The following is a 17,590-nucleotide window of genomic DNA, read 5'->3' as shown; positions in this document are numbered from 1 at the left end:
ATCTATATTTAGATGAATCTTAGCAAAAGTGAGGAATAGCAAAGATGATGAAAATGTTGTAAGCATACAGTTTACCTTCAGAGGAGAAACAGACTGACAGCTGACTGTGGATCAGCAACAATGGAAGTAAAAAGCCCAGAGAATAAAAATTTTGAGGTATTAACAGAAATAACTAGAAATATAGACTTCTACAAATAGTACAGAAGATATCTTTTATCTTCTATTTTTTTGAAAGTATCTTTTAAAAATAAGGATAAAAAACAGTTTGCCAACATTAGGTCATGACTAAAGTAGGGCGAAAGGATACACTTTGAGCATTGTGAAAATTATTGTGAGTTGAAGAAAGAGATGTGATAATGTGTGAAGACAGAGGGTGAAAAATGTGTGGATAAATGTAAAGAAAGAAAACTTAAAAAGTAATGACTTGTGGGTTAAACAGACAAAAATAAAACATGAAAACACTAATATGTAGAGGGCAAATGCAGTTAAAATGTTTTAAGGTCTTGGAGTAATTCAGGAGTATGGAAATACATTGATTAGTTTTAGAATTTAATTAGTTAATACATATTGTAATTAACAAGAAAGAAAGAAAGAAAGAAAGAAAGAAAGAAAGAAAGAAAGAAAGAAAAAGAAAGAAAGAAAGAAAGAAAGAAAGAAAGAAAGAAAGAAAGAAAGAGAAAGAAAGAAAGAAAGACTTGAAGGAAAGAAAGAATTGAAGGAAGGAAGGAGGGAAGAAAGGAAGGAAGGGGGGGAGGGAGGGAGGAAGGGAGGAAGGGAGGAAAAGGAGGAAGGTGTATAATTTCCAAATGAGCAGTCGGGGAAAAAACATGGAATGAGTAATTCAAAACAAGGCAAGACAGGGAAAAAAAATGCCCAGTTGACCTCATGAAGTTGAAAATCTGTATATAACTTTTGACTCACCCAAAACTTAATTACTAATAACCTACTATTCACCAGAAGCTTTTCCAGTAACATAATCTATTAACACACATTTTGTATCTTACATGGATTATATACTGTAGCCTCTCAATAAAGCTAGAAAAAAAAAAATGTTGGGGTGCCTGAGTGACTCAGTCGGTTAAGCGTCCGATTCCTGTTTTTGGCTCAGATCATGATCTTACAGTTCACAATTTCGAACCTGAACGGTGCTCAGCACTGACGGTAGGGAGCCTGCTTGGGATTCTCTCTCTCTCTCTTCCTCTCTCCTATGCATGCTTGCTTTCTCTTTCTCTCTCTCTCTCAAAATAAATAAACTTAAAAAAAAAAAAAGAAAATGTTGGGGCGCCTGGATGGCTCAGTCTGTTGAGCTTCCCACTTCGGCTCAGGTCATGATCTCATAGTCTGTGAGCCCGAGCCCCGCGTTGGACTCTTTGCTGACAGCTTGGAGCCTGGAGCCTGCTTCGGATTCTGTCTTCCTCTCTCTCTCTGACCCTCCCCCACTCATGCTCTGTCTCTCTCTGTCTCAAAAATAAATAAACATTAAAAAAAAAAAGAAAATGTTATGAAACTCGTAAGATAGAAATTACATTTATAGTACTGTACTTTATCGAAAAAACCCACATAGAAGTGGACACGCACAGTTCAAGAGTCACCAGTATAAAGAAATACAAACACAAAATACAAAATAAAATAGCACAAGGTCAAAAATATATATAGAGGGCTATAAAATACTGTATAAAGAACATAACAACATGCTATTTCAAAAAAACATACTAAAATATACCGAAAAACTGAAAGTAAAAAGAAAAGGGGGGGGGAATGTAAATGAAAGCAACACTATGGGGGAAAAAGTCTATGACAGCTTATGTTATTATCAGAGAAAATAGACTGGGAGTCAAAAATTTACTAGAAATACTATCATTTCATAGAAAGATAACAAAGTTAAAATGTGTATGTACTTCATGACAAAGCTTCAAAATGCATAAAGCAAAAATTGCTATAATTACAAGGAGAAATAAGCAAATCGACAATCACAGATGAAGTTTTAACTACATTCTTCTCTGGTGTTGATAGGGTGAAGCAGACAGAAGATCAGTAATAAAACAGAAGATCTGAAAAACACAAAACTGGGGGCGCCCAGGGGGCTCAGTCGGTTAAGAGTCCGAATCTTGGTTTTGGCTTCGGTCATGATCTCACAGTTCATGAGCTCAAGCCCTGAATAGGGCTCCATGCCGACTGTCAAGAGCCTGCTGGGGATTCTCTCTCTCCCTGTGTCTTTGCCCCTCCCCTACTTATTCTGTGTCTCTCTCTCAAACATAAATAAACTTAAAAATTTTTTGAAAAATACAAACCTAAAATTAATCTAATGGAAAAACTAGATTTTACGACATGAAGTAGTGTATGAGTTAAAAATTGTCTGAGACTAGTAAAATGGTTACCTAGTACATTTCCTACTGTCTAAAGTGTCTTTAGAATTTATAACAGATAGGCTCTTTAATTTTCTTTGATAATTGGGCTATTTTTGCTAGACGGTATTTTTTCCCACTATGTAAATATTATGATGCCTACAGAAGAATTCTAAATACTTTTAAAAAATATATATGAATTTAAACAGACACAATACCACTGAAAGAGGCTACCATAACAATTTTGCCTTTGGTGATGGCTCCGTTAGTTAAAGATTTATTTGTTCGTGGTCCAGAAGTTATATTCTGGGGACCTGAATCTCAAAGAACTGTTTTCAAAGGTCAATTCAAAGTCATGGTAGGAGCTAATTAACAATTCATAATTTAAAATCTGTGACAGGTTCTCAACATCTGAGTGCAACAGAAAAAGCATAAAAATTACACAAGTGAATATACTGCACTGCTAAATGATAAAAAAACAGAGACATGTGGAAACATCCCTACTTCTTACCATTGCAGAGCCATTTTTAGAATGAGTCCTAATCTATGTCAAGAATCAGCTATGGGATTATTGCAGATGACCTAGACACTGGCTGGATATTGACAAAACTTCCAAACATACCCCAAAACCATAGCTACTACCCAAATGGTTCTTGTGACTCATGTTGGGCTTCGAAAGTCATAACCTGTTATTCTTTTTTTAAAACTTGAGTTAGACAATAGCAGGAACATATTATCAAGAAATTGAAATTGTGCATCAACAATTGATCGGAAAGTAATCCACAGTGGTTACCAGACGTGTTTCCAAACTCTTGGATCCCACAACTCTACCACCCTTATCACAGGCTGCCACAGCACAAGTAACTGAATTGGGCTACACGGATTAGCGTGTCCAACACTCTCAGCCGACTTGTATCCAATGTGCTACTACCTTTATCAGGATTTGGAGTGCTTCCCAATAAACAAACCATTTCCAATATAGAAGTAGTAATTGGAGGATTTGAATAATTTATACAGTCTAAAAGTGCCAGGTTTTATAAAAATGAAATCTTCCATTCAGAGAAAACCATCAATGCTGATTGTATATATTTTAAATAAACAAAATTTAATTTTCAAGAAAAAAAGCAGAATTTTCATTTTGACATCCAAAAATAGCAATTTCATACAGTACAACTTAAATATATAGAACACTTCATCAACCAACCACAGAACAGGATACACATCCTTTCCAAGCACATGTGGAACATTTACAAAAATGGGACACATACTGAGTATTAACAGTAAAGCAAATCTTAGCAAATTTCAAAGAACTGACGTGACTGGCTACATCATATACTAACACTGACAGGTAATCTGACTACATGCAGGTAAGCTAGAATCAATTACATAAAGATAACTAGAGAAACCCTCAGGAGTTCAGAATTTAGGGGAAATACATATATAAACAAGAGAAGAATAAGTCAAAAAATGATGGCTACCTATAGCGAGAGAAGGGAAACAGACAGTAAGAGAAGTTATATTGTTAACCATGAATATACTGCGTCTTGTGGATTTGACTTTGGAGTCTGGTTTAAGTACAAAACAACATTACATTTAAAAATGCAATCCTTAAAAAGAGAAATTAAAATGAAACAATGTCAGCTAATTTAACCTAGTAGGAAATACTGTCCCTTAAAGAAGAAATATTCCAAATGCCTTTAAAACACAGTAAGTTGATGGTAAATGTTAATGATGCATACACTAAAAATTTCAAACTGTTTTCAACAATCACATTGTTGGTGACAGTTTTGGTTTCATTATGTGGAGACTTTTCTTTTTTTTTTTTTTTTAATTTTTTTTTTTCAACGTTTATTTATTTTTGGGACAGAGAGAGACACAGCATGAACGGGGGAGGGGCAGAGAGAGAGGGAGACACAGAATCGGAAACAGGCTCCAGGCTCTGAGCCATCAGCCCAGAGCCCGACGCGGGGCTCGAACTCACGGACCGCGAGATCGTGACCTGGCTGAAGTCGGACGCTTAACCGACTGCGCCACCCAGGCGCCCCTTGTGGAGACTTTTCTATGTATATCATGGAATAAAAAAAGTAAGTAATCATACTGGCACAGGGATTTTCAGTATGGGACAAAGGATATACAGAGATAAGGTTGATGAAGGTAATTAAAATTTGTAGTCCTAAATCTGAAGTGCAAGTATCAGTATACACTCATGATAAAAACAAAAACACTGGGTGCCTAGGTGACTCAGTTGATTGGGCATCTGACTTTGGCTCAGGTCATGATCTTGCAGTTCGAGGATTCAAGCCCCGCATCGGGCTCTGTGCTGACAGCTCAGAGCATAGAGCCTGCTTCAGATTCTGTGTCTTCCTCTCTCTCTGCCTGTCCTCTGATTGCACTTTGTCTCTTTCTCAAAAATAAATAAACATTAAAAAATATTTTTAAAGGGGCGCCTGGATGGCTCAGTCCGTTCAGCGTCCAATTTTGGCTCAGGTCATGATCTCATGGTTCATGGGTTTGAGCCCCGCGTCAGGCTGTGTACTGAAAGCTAAGAGCCTGGAGGCTGCTTTAGATGCTGTGTCTCCCTCTCTCTCTGCCCCTCCCCTGTTCATGCTTTGTCTCTCTCTTAAAAATAAACATTAAAGTTAAAAAATATATATTTTTAAAAAACCCAAACGAAAACAAAACATGTCCTGACTTCATCTATTGAAAACTCTTAAAAACCACAACAGACGTACTATCAATGAACAAGTCTACCATCAAGATTGTGGTCTCATAATTACTTCTAGCTAAGAAGAACCAGAGTTCCTTGGGAAAATAATTGATTCCCAGTCTGGGGCAGAATTGTACAAAGTAAACATGGAATATCTTGTCATGCCAGAAAGCAAGGAGGGTCCCAGGGATGACCAGGGCTGTATCAAAAGGAAACAAGAGCCAACTTAAAGAGATTCCCAGAAGCCAGAAATGGGACAAAATGTGCAGCATTATTATCATCAGTAATAATAACTTTAGCCCACCTCAACTTATCAACATATTAAACTCCATGAGTTCATAATATTTTTGATGACATTGGTTATCATTATTCCAGAAAACCATTGGTAACTTATTTGAAAACTGGTAAATAAAGGGAAAAAATCAAGTATTTGCCCTGAATTTCCTATATAAACTTCACCTGTAACCAAATATTTGCTGAGGAGGTTATTTTGCTCTAAGAAATGTTCTGGCTGATAAATAGAAGGTAAATGATAGAATATGCCATTTTGAAGCCTCTAATGAATTAATGGAGAAAGGCAATAATCATCAATAGCTGTAACATCACAACAAAAATAATCAGACATGATGTGTCCCCTTATAGAAGTATGTCTCACCCCATGTAGATTTTATGAAAAGAAAAAAAAATCAAGCCAGCATCTAATTAAGTCTGTAGCTCTAACTAAAAATCTATACCAAATAAAGAAACCAAACACATTAAATGATAACAAGGGGATGCAAAGAGCAAAATCCAAATTGTGGGGAAATCTACAGGACAAATGATTTGGTTTCTTTCATCAACCACCTTACAAATAAAACAAAGCAAAAACTAGGAAGTAAAAGAGAGAGATGCAGAATCCATAGATTAAAAAGAGACTTAAGATATGTATCAATGAATGAAATGTATGGATTTAAAACTGCATCAGGGCACCTGGGTGGCTCAGTGGGTTGAGCGTCCAACTTCGGCTCAGGTCATGATCTCACGGTTCATGAGTTTGAGCCCCACGTTGGGCTCACTGCTGTCAGCCTGTCAGTGCAGAGCCAGCTTCAAATCCTCTATCCCCTTCTCTCTCTGTGCCTCCCCCACTTATACTCTCTCTCAAAAATTAAAATATTAAAAATATAAATAAAATTTGATTCAAGGAAATGGTAAAAAATGATCCCATTAGGAAAATGAACAGCGGTTGAAAAATGGACATAGTTGAAAATCCCTGTATAACTTTTGACTCTCCAAAGACTTAAGTACTAATAGCCTACTGTTGACCAGTAGTCTTACTGGTAACAACACATATTTTGCAGATTATATGTATTGTATACTGCATTCTTACAAATAAGCTAGAGAAAATGAAATGTTATTTAGAAAATTGTAAGGAAAATACATTTACAGTACTGCACTAAATTTATAGAAAAAAAATCCATATATAAGCGAACATGTGCAGTCCAAACCTGTGTTGTTCAAAGGTGAACTGTATTTCCTATTCTTGTACATATTTGAAATTTGCTGTAAAAAATTAAAAAAAAATTTAACTACTTTTCCTTATTATTTAGAGATATATGCTAAAATATTTATGCAGAAAATGCTATGTTGTCTGGAATTATACCCTACAAAATAAGCTAAGGGCAGGGGGAAACTGGGTGGGGGTACATGTGAAACAAGAATGATAACGGGGCGCCTGGGTGGCGCAGTCGGTTAAGCGTCCGACTTCAGCCAGGTCACGATCTCGCGGTCCGTGAGTTCGAGCCCCGCGTCGGGCTCTGGGCTGATGGCTCGGAGCCTGGAGCCTGTTTCCGATTCTGTCTCCCTCTTTCTCTGCCCCTCCCCCGTTCATGCTCTGTCTCTCTCTGTCCCAAAAATAAATAAAAAACGTTGAAAAAAAATTAAAAAAAAAAAAAAGAATGATATCAAGAATTGTTCATTTTAAATGATGGGTACACGATGGTGCATTTTACTGTCTCTCTATTTTGCATATGTTTGAAAGTTTCCACAACAGTAAGATTTTTTTTTTTTAAGCAAAAAGTAGAAAGCAGGATAACAGTAAAAATAAGAGTAGGAGTAACAAATGGAAATTGAAAATAAATATGCAGTGAAATGATTCAACAAAGTACCAGTTTGTGATTCTTGAAATGATTAATAAAACCAGTAAACTACCAGTAGGAAAGGTATAAAGCAGTAGTGGTAATAAAAATAGAGATTACGTACAGATGATGCAGATATGAAAGAGAATAGATCAAACTGATAAATTCTTAGAAAAATTGCACCAAAAGTGCCCCCCACAAGAAAAAGAAAAACCAAACAGACATTTTATTTTTTTTTTTTTTTTTTTTTTCAATGTTTATTTATTTTTGGGACAGAGAGAGACAGAGCATGAACGGGGGAGGGGCAGAGAGAGAGGGAGACACAGAATCGGAAACAGGCTCCAGGCTCTGAGACATCAGCCCAGAGCCTGACGCGGGGCTCGAACTCCCGGACCGCGAGATCGTGACCTGGCTGAAGTCGGACGCTTAACCGACTGCGCCACCCAGGCGCCCCCAAACAGACATTTTAAACATAATGTGTAAACATAACCATTTTTAAAACAATTGAATCAGTCATCAAAAATCCTCCCGCAAAGAAAACTAAGTCCTTCAGTAGCTTCACCAATTAAGTTTTCCCAAGCAATCAGGGAACAAATATTTTTAATATTATACAAACTATTCTGAAATACAGAAAAGAAGGGAACAGACCCCAATTAAATTTATGAGCCTAATAAAACTGGATGCCACGCCCTGACTAGGACATTGTGAGGAAGAAAAATTACAGAAAACATTACATAAAAATAAATAGATGCAAAATTCTAACTAAAGTATTAACAAACCAAATCCAGCAATACATAAAAATGATAATATCCATGCCCAAGTAGGATTTATCCCAGAAATGAAAAGTTTAACATTAGAAAATTAATTACTATAAGTCACTACATTAACAGATTAAAGAGAAAAATATCATTTACTCAATAGATGCAAAAAAGAATTTGATGAAATTCAACATCAATTCAATAAAAAAACTTTTAGCAAAATAGGAATAGAATTAAATACCCTTTGCCTGATAAAGGGTGTTTACCTCTGGCAAACATCTGATTAATGGTGAAATATTGAAGGCCTTCTATTTAAAATTGAGAATAAGAAAGGATGCCCATTCCCACTGCTCCTATTCAACATTATAGTGTAGGTCACAGACAGTGCAAGAAGAAAAATAAAAGGTATGATTGGAGAGGCTGAAATAAAATTATTCAACTAAGATATGATTGTGAAGGTAAAAACTTAAAGGGAAATCTAAAGATAAATTATCAGGAGAGTTTAGCAATGTTACTCTGAAACAACATGTGATAAGCAATTGTATTTCTATATAATGCAACTACAAGTTACAAAATTAAGTTTTAAAAAGATATTATTTGCAATAGCATAAAAATGTGCTGATTAATAAATCTAAACATTTATTGTAATAATTTTAAAAGATCTAAATAAATAGAGAACCATACCACAGTTTTTGATGAAAAGTCTCAAGAGGGAAAAGTATCAATTACCTCCCGATGAATCCATAGATAACAGTCAACATCAATGAAATATCCAACCAACAGGAGTTTTATTAGTGGAAATTTATAAGACTAAACTCGGAGTGGGAAGACATAAGGTTTGTCCTACCAGAATGTATAAACCCGTATCAGCTAGAACAGTGTGATGTTAGCAGACATGAGATAAATTGACCAAAAGAAGAGAATGGTCTAGAAACAGATCTGGAAATGGATGGCTCTAGATACACAACAAAGGCAATACTGCAGAATTGTGTAGAAAGCAGCAACATTTCCACAAATGATGGTGGGACCATTGGCTACTCATGTGGTTAAAGATAAAATTAAGCCCTATACTAAGACCATAAAGAGTTACTGGTCACAAAAGAATGCAACAACAGTAACAAATAAAAACTGTATTCTTGGAAACAAAAGCACATTTCTAAATATTTCCTAGTTCAAAAAAGAAACCAAAATGAAAGTTAGAAAATATTTAGAACTAAATGATATGTTATATACCAATATTTGTAGTACATATATTTATATATGGTATATACATAGCATATTTAGTATATATATTGTGTGTATATATATTGCAGAATGTAGAAAGAACTCCTTTGGGAAAAAATTATAACCTTACATGTATATATTAGTAAAGAAAAAGTCTAAAAATTGAGGACATAAACATCTAACTCAAGAAGTTAGAATAGCAAGCATGCCAGAAAAGGAGTGGCTAGAAAAGCTATGGAATTTTCCTAAAATTTTATCCAGGGTCAGGAAAGTTGAAGCCCCCCAGTGGGTGTGTTAGTTTCCGAGAGCCACTGTAACACATTACCACAAACTTGATGGCTCCAAATAACAGAAATTTAGTCTCCCATAATTCTAGAGATAAGAATTCGAAAATAAAGCTGTCAGTAGTGTTGGTTCTTTGAGGGAGAATTCATTCCGTGTCTGTCTCCTAGATTCTGTTGGCTAAGGCAGTTGTTGGTGCTTCTTGGCTTGTAAGTACATCATTCCTACCTCTATCTTCATGGCTTTTCTGCTGTGTCTCTGTATGTCTCAAATCTCCCTCAACTTTCTCTTCTAAAGACATCAGTTTTTGGATTTAATGCCAAACCCTAACTCTTGAAACTAATATTACACGATATGTTAACTAACTAAAATTTAAATAAAAACTTGGGGGGAAAAAAGACCCTAAATCCAGGATGATCTCATCTCAAGATCTTTAATTTAATTATATTTGCAAAGACCCTATTTCCAAATAAGGTCACATTCACTGGTCCTGAGATTAGAACTTGGACATACCTTTTGGGGGGCCACAATTCAATCTACTAGAGTGAGTTTGAAGGGGCAATTTACATGAAGAATAAGAGTATTTTTGTGTTTATACACCAATGAGACCAGCTCATTCAAGAAACCAGTTATAAGTGCTGTGAGTATTGGAAAATTAGAGACACAATGTCATTTGTTAGAGTTGATATGATCATCTATAATGGAAAACTCAACAGAACCACAGATAAACTATTAGAACTAGTAAAAATGTTCAGCACTTGTGCCAGATATAAGATCAACACAAAAATCAGTAGCATTTCTCAACCAACAATAACCAACTGGAAACTACAATGGACAAAAAGATGCCACCCACAGTAACATCCCAAACTAAAAAGTATCAAATAATAAATCTAACACAAAAGACACAAGACCGTAATAGAAACAATTTCTAAAATGAATTAAAACATACAAAGTAGATCTGAATACGAAAGGGACATATCCTATTCACGATATAACCATTCAATACTGTGAAATTATGAATTATTCTAAAATAATGAAAATTCCCTATAATTCCAATCAAAATTATACCAAGATTTTTAAAAGATGAAAAAAATCATACTTAAATTTATATCAAAGTGTAAGTGGAACAAAAATGTGGAGCTCATTCTAAGTATATCAAGATATAAAACAAAGACATAGTATAGGAATGGCACAGATATGGTATGTTGCAATATAAGACAATTAACCAATGAAGTGGTGTATTTACTAAATTGTTTGGGGACACTGACTCAACAGAGGGGAAAAAATCAGGCGGATTCCTAAGTTGCATCATGTTCAAAGGGGACTTCTAAGAGGATTAAGACGTATAGAAAAAAAGGTAAAACCTATAAGCCAAGAAAAAGAATGAGAAAATATTTGTGATACTGAAAGGTGGTAGAGAAATCATACAGTAAAAATATTAATGGCTATAAAAACATCAAATTTACAGATTTCTAATAAATGAAAACCAATGGCCTAAACTAATACAGGTTTAACATCAAAAATACACAATGAACAAATGAACAGTGAGAAAATGATGGGGAACCATTAAGAAAAAAAAATGGACAAAGCATATGGCTAGGCAATTCAAGGAAGAAAAACATCTGAACGTTAATACATGTATGAAGATAGGATCTTACTAGCAATAGGCAAAATGTATTTGAAAACAACAGTGAGATACAGGATTACCCCTAGCAGACTGGGAAGCATAACAAAGTGGAATTATGTGAACCGTCATTCACTGATGGGAGGAGCATAAAATGGGAGAGCCTTTCTGAAGAGCTCCCCAATTGGCTTAAATATCCTCATACCTAAGTATGACTCAGCAGCTCCATTTCTCATGAAAACCCCAGAGAAGCTCTTCCATTGGTCTCCAAGAGAATATGTGTGAGAATATCTGTTTTAGGGTTGCTTGAACAAGCAGATTTCCTCAGGATGCTTTCACTGCAATTAATGGAGCTCATTATCTCCTCTTTCCCACACATAAGTAACTTCTCCATTTGTGTCCCTCTTTCTGTCAATAACATCACCATCATCCCTGCTACCCAAGCTTGAGATTGCTTGTCTGACTACTAATCATCTCATTTATTTCTTCCTTCACTCTCAACTTACAGGTCAGCACATCTCATGGGCCAGCTGATGGTCTCCCAAGTCCTCTTGCAAAGGGTGCTGATAACTGCTTGGTTGCTAAATCCAATGGACAATGTTCAGCCTTTATCTTACTTGACCTTTCAGTTGCACTATAAAAAGTTAACAATTCCCTTCGTGAAACGTTACCTTCCCTTGGATTACATGACTCCATTCTATTGGGGTTTTCATCCTACATTGTTGGCCACATCCTTTGGTCCCATTTGCCTGTGCATTCTTTAACTGTTTATGCTCATATTGTTCTGGCTAGGCCTTCTATTTTGATTCTACTTACACTTAATTACCATTAATATGCTGATGGCTTTGACATTGTTATCTGAGCCCAGATATTTTGACCAATATTGTACTTTATCTACTGGATGAGCATCACTTCCTAAATATCTCTCAAGAGCCTCAAATTCACTTAAACTGAACTCATCATCTTACCCCATACACACACATCCACCCCTCCTCCACTGTTGTCTGGCCGACTGAACCCTTTATTTCATTGTCTTTGCATGACAGCCATCTGTGGCACTTTCTCTTCCTCAACTCTGCAGCCAATTAATCTGGACTCCAATAGATTATGTTTCCTCAGTAGCTCTAAGCCTGGTTTCTTCTCTCCATTCCCACTGCCACTGGTATACTCCAGGCCACTATTTTCTCTCTCCCTGACCACCAATTTCTAATCTCGTGTCCACAAAACAGCCCTTGGGAGCTTTTCTAAAATGCGGTTCTAACTAAGTCATTGCCTATAGGATAGAGCTTATACCTGCTCCTGTCTCTCTCTCTAGCTTCATTTCTGACCTTCTCCCACACCTCTACCCACACTGTGGTCACTCCCAGCCACCACTCTTCCTCCTGAAGGGAACTTTTAGGTTTCTATAATGGCCCCCTAGCTTCCAGAGCTTCTAACATGTTGCCTGGGGCACCCTTAGAGCCCTCTTTGCCACCTGTCTCCCATTTCAGCTTTTTTTTAAATCTTTAACGTTTATTTATTTTTGAGATAGAGAGAGACAGAGCATGAACAGGGGAGGGGCAGAGAGAGAGGGAGACACAGAATCTGAAACGGGCTCCAGGCTCTGAGCTGTCAGCACAGAGCCCAACGCGGGGCTCGAACTCACGGACCGTGAGATCATGACCTGAGCCGAAGTCGGACGCTTAACCGACCAAGCCACCCAGGCGCCCCTCCCATCTCAGCTTTAACATTATTTTCTTTTTTTTTTTTTTTTAATTTTTTTTTCAACGTTTATTTATTTTTTGGGGGACAGAGAGAGACAGAGCATGAACGGGGGAGGGGCAGAGAGAGAGGGAGACACAAAATCGGAAACAGGCTCCAGGCTCTGAGCCATCAGCCCAGAGCCTGACGCGGGGCTTGAACTCACGGACCGCGAGATCGTGACATGGCTGAAGTCGGACGCTTAACCGACTGTGCCACCCAGGCGCCCCAACATTATTTTCTTTTACAAGCTTACCATGGCTAGAATAAGGGTTTCTCCTGAATGTGTTCATAGTGCCTATTATAGCCTATTTGATCACAATACTCAATTTCTATTATCTAGTTCTAGCTCTTCTCTGTTGGACAGAAAGCTTCTAGTGGCTAGGAAACATCATCGCAATTTACCGTCACATTCTCAGATCTACTATAATCCTCAGAGTCCAACAGACAATAAATATATGTTGCACACATGAATGAATGAATGCATCCTATACACTCTGCCATAGTGATTCTACCTGAGGTATCAAACATAATCTATCACTTGCACTAAAAAAAAAAAAAAAATCAATGACTCCTCACTGCATGCTGAACAAAGTTCTAATGCTTCAGGTATTAGATTCCCACAAGCATTCATGACCCCCACAGTCTGTTCCAGCTAACTTTTCTGGATGCGGTTCATTATCACTTGTTCTAGTTTCCAGCCAACCTGAATAACTCATATGTTATATGTGTCCCTGTGATTCTCACCTCCCTGCCTTGGTTCATGTTGTTTCCCAAACTCTCAGTACATTATCTCCATTTGTCTTAGTCTCACTTACAGTTCAAAACCCAACAACCATGTCATCGTTTCCATAGAACTTTCCCTGATCATGCCCTCTGGAAATTGTCTCCCCTTTCTCTGGGCCTCCACAGCATTTGACCTGCATATTTCTTCTTCTTCTTCTCTTCTTTTTTTTTTTTTTCATGCTTATTTATATTTGAGAGAGTGAGCATACAAGCAGGGGAGGGGCAGAGAGAGAGAGAGGGAGACACAGAATCTGAAGCAGGCTCCAGGCTCTGAGCTGTCAGCACAGAGCCCAACATAGGGCTCGATCTCACAAACTGTGAGATAATGACCTGAGCCAAGATCAAGAGCTGGACACTTAACCAACTGAGCCACCCAGGTGCCCTGAGGACATAATTATCTAAACTAAGATGAAGGCATATTGGATTAGGGAAACCCTGGATCCCGTGGCTGCTGTCCTTACAAGGAGGCACATAAAAACACATCAGAGGAGACTGCCAGGGGAAGAAGGAAGAGAGTAGAATGATAACAAACCAAAGATCGCTGGTAACTACCTAGTAATACAGGAGTGAGGAAAGAGGCATGGAAAAGATTTTCCCCCCAGGGCTCTCAGAGGGAGCATGACACTGATGCCACCTTGATTTCAGACTTGTAGCCCCCAGAAATGTGAGAGAACACATTTCTATTGTTTTAAGTCCCCTCCTTCAAGGTAATCTGTTACAACAACCTAGGAAATGAATATACTGTGCATCTGTTAGAGTTCAGTATAGCTTTGGGGTGCTAATTTTAGTAACTGCTGCATGCAGAGATGAATAAATACTGAGGCCTGCAGTGCATGACTCTGGGACATATAGTGACATTATCACTGTCATTACAGACATTGGGGATGACCCCTGATGGCTCCCAAACAACTCTTGGTGAGGTCATGCAGAAAGGATGAACTACTTCAAAGTTTGATTTAACGTGAGGGAGGAAATCAAAGGCTCCTGTTAGGAAGCTAGGGTACCACAGAAGCCTGGGCTCTCAGTGCAGCTCAGAAGCAGGGGCGTAGGGCAGCTGGGAAAAGGCAGATCTTTAAGAGAGAGGCAAGGCTTCTCTGTAGGGACAAGGTCCATGACATGTTAGGAAGCTCGCAGACTCGTACCTACTTCTGCTTTCCCTGCAGCTTCCTCTTCATCAAATGCCATATCCTCAGGACAAATCTTTCTGGCCCAGCTTGGTCAAGACACACAAAACTCAGTTCACATCTGTTCTCTTTCACTGGCCGAGAGCAGGACTTAAAATTCATGTTGGGAGGCTAGAACACCTTTCTTGATCATATATTTATGAAAAGAGTATCTTAAAGAATAGGCTTCTGGGGATGCCTGGGTGGCTCAGTCGGTTAAGCGTCTGACTTCAGCTCAGGTCATGATCTCAAGTTTGTGAGTGTGAACTCCACACCGGGCTCTGCTCTCAGTGCTGATTCTCCTTCAGATCCTCTGTCTCCCTCTCTCTCTGTCCCTTTCCCACTTGTGCTCTCTCTCTGTCAAAAATAAATACACATTGAAGGAAGGAAGGAAGGAAGGAAGGAAGGAAGGAAGGAAGGAAGGAAGGAAGGAAGAAAGAAAGAAAGAAAGAAAGAAAGAAAGAGAAAGAAAGAAAGAAAGAAAGAAAGAAAGAAAGCAAGAAAGAAAGAAAGAGTAGGCTTCTAACTTTCTGGTTCTTATACAAGAGGACAGCTGTGTTCTCTGTGACCTTTAAAGTCTGATGTCACATGTAAGACCCTACCTTCCTGCTCTGCGTGTGACAGGCTCTCACAGTATATCAGTTACCTCTCCCTTAACCGTGTGGGTGTCAGACAAAGGAAAGCCACAGGGTGGATGTTGGTCACCCAGCCTGCCTTGGGGAACTCTTTCTTTTGTTGTCTGGATGCACAATCATGTTAGAGTGGATCCCAGAAAAGCCAATCAGAAACCAGGGTGGGCTACATGATTTGCAGGGCCCAGCACAAAACGAAAACATGGAACTCCTTTGTTTAAAAATGATTAGGATCTCAAGGTAGTGAGAGGAAAGCATTAAGTCAGGAGCAAGACCCTTCTGAGCAGAAAGCCCGTGCAACTGCACAGCTTGCACACCCACGAATCCGGACCCATCTGCAGTGGAAAACCAGATGTTATATTTCACAAGCAAACATTAACAGCATTTGGATTGTCAATTGCTTTGGATTTTCTCCACGGCTGCTTCCCTCCATTAGCACATGTCATCAAAAATGATGGCAGCTGATTGAGAACTGTATAAATGGTTTACACAATGAATAATAAATCCAAGATTAAAATGTCATTAAAAAAATAAAAAAACAACTCTTAACAATCCACTGGTAAATACACTTCCCCTGCTATAATGAGGTGCATTTTCGGGACAGAGAAAATGAGTCCTCTCTTCAGAGAATAGAATTTTTATTTTGTGAGTTCTTAAGCCTGTTGATGTCAATTGGCTTCTCCTGTTTGGGAAGTTTTATGCTCAGATTTTGCTGCAGATGTTAGCTCTTCCTTTCTAGCTTTCCACACCTACTCCCACCCCCAAGCTCCTGGGTTAGGTTGGGAGGGCTAGAGTCGCTGGATAATTCAATCAGTACATTTTTATTGAGCATCTTATTTGTGCATGGAAACATCTCAACAGTTTAAAAGGGAATTCTCAGACCTTCTTTGTTTGACTGGAAGTTGCCATGCTCATGCATCCCAGCTGGACAAACTTCCAAATCTGGATAAAGCTGTATTAATTAAATTAGACCAAGGACCACAGAGAAAGATCTAAAGTGGGCTATTTGTAAAGAATAGCCTGGGTAGATTTCATGAGAAATCTCACAAGTGATGGAACCTGAAAGTCACCCAGAAATGTGAAGACAGCTGACTTTTCCTCTCCCGCTTCCTCTGGTTCCATGGTGCCATGTCTGCCAAATCTTTTGAGTCAGAGTATAAACCATGGTCTCTCTTCTAACAGCATTGTGGATTTTTGAATCCATACCATTTCGCTTGTCTTTGTCAATATAGGCTTACCCATCCATTCTTCCCTTACTCCTTCTACAGGAGTAAGCACATAACCCAAATCTGATACACCATGGAGCACCACTGCCCTGGACCCAGGGGTTGAACCCAAGATCTTCTAGCTACACTTAACATAACACCCCATCCAGAGTGGGTGATCAATAAATAATTGAGGAAAACCTCAACACCTTGAGTGATAACATTTTTTTTTTTTTTCCCTTCTGGAAACTGTTTAGTGTTTTACTAACAAATATATTTCCATTCTGGCTTTTAAGTGTTAGAAAATTCATCTCTGACATTGAAACATATATTACTTTGTGACATTTAAAACGTTTTCTTATACTACTGTTTAACAATGGTTTGGCACTATGTGATCACGTGTCATGAGTTAAGTCTGACTTTCCTTTTTCTTGAATTAAAATAAAACTCATCGAGGGCAGAGAACAGTGCATCCCCCACAGTAACCCAACAGAACAGGCATTTCATAGATACTTTCTTTGATTCTTGGTTCTGTGGCACCCTACTGTTCTCTGTTCACTTTTGTCTTTTTTTTTTCTTTTTTTTTTTTTTTGAGAGAGAAAGAGAGAGAGAGTGTGAGTGCGAGAGAGGCAGAGGGAGAGAGAACACGAATCTCAAGCAGGCTCCATGTTCAGCATGGAGCCTGACAAGGGGCTTGATCCCATGACCCTGGGATCGTGACTCAAGCAGAAATCAAGCGTAGGACGCTCAACCAACTGAGCTACCCAGGTGCCCCCAATTTTGTCACTTTTACCATATTCACCCCACTAGATATTCCTTGACATATACAGCATTTGAAAATATGTGCTTCAATGTTTAAAAAGCAATACTTTCTTGAAAATATTGTTGAGTCAAAGGGGAGAAGGTACTGAAATAGATGCTTAGTGTCCCATGTTAAAACATACAATAAAGGATACTTGAAACAAACATCCACAGGTAGCAAAAGCATAATATGGTCAGGAACAAGACAC

Source organism: Leopardus geoffroyi, chromosome E2 (genome assembly GCF_018350155.1).
Source record: "Leopardus geoffroyi isolate Oge1 chromosome E2, O.geoffroyi_Oge1_pat1.0, whole genome shotgun sequence".
Classification (NCBI taxonomy): domain Eukaryota; kingdom Metazoa; phylum Chordata; class Mammalia; order Carnivora; family Felidae; genus Leopardus; species Leopardus geoffroyi.
Note: the sequence above shows the minus strand (reverse complement) of the source record.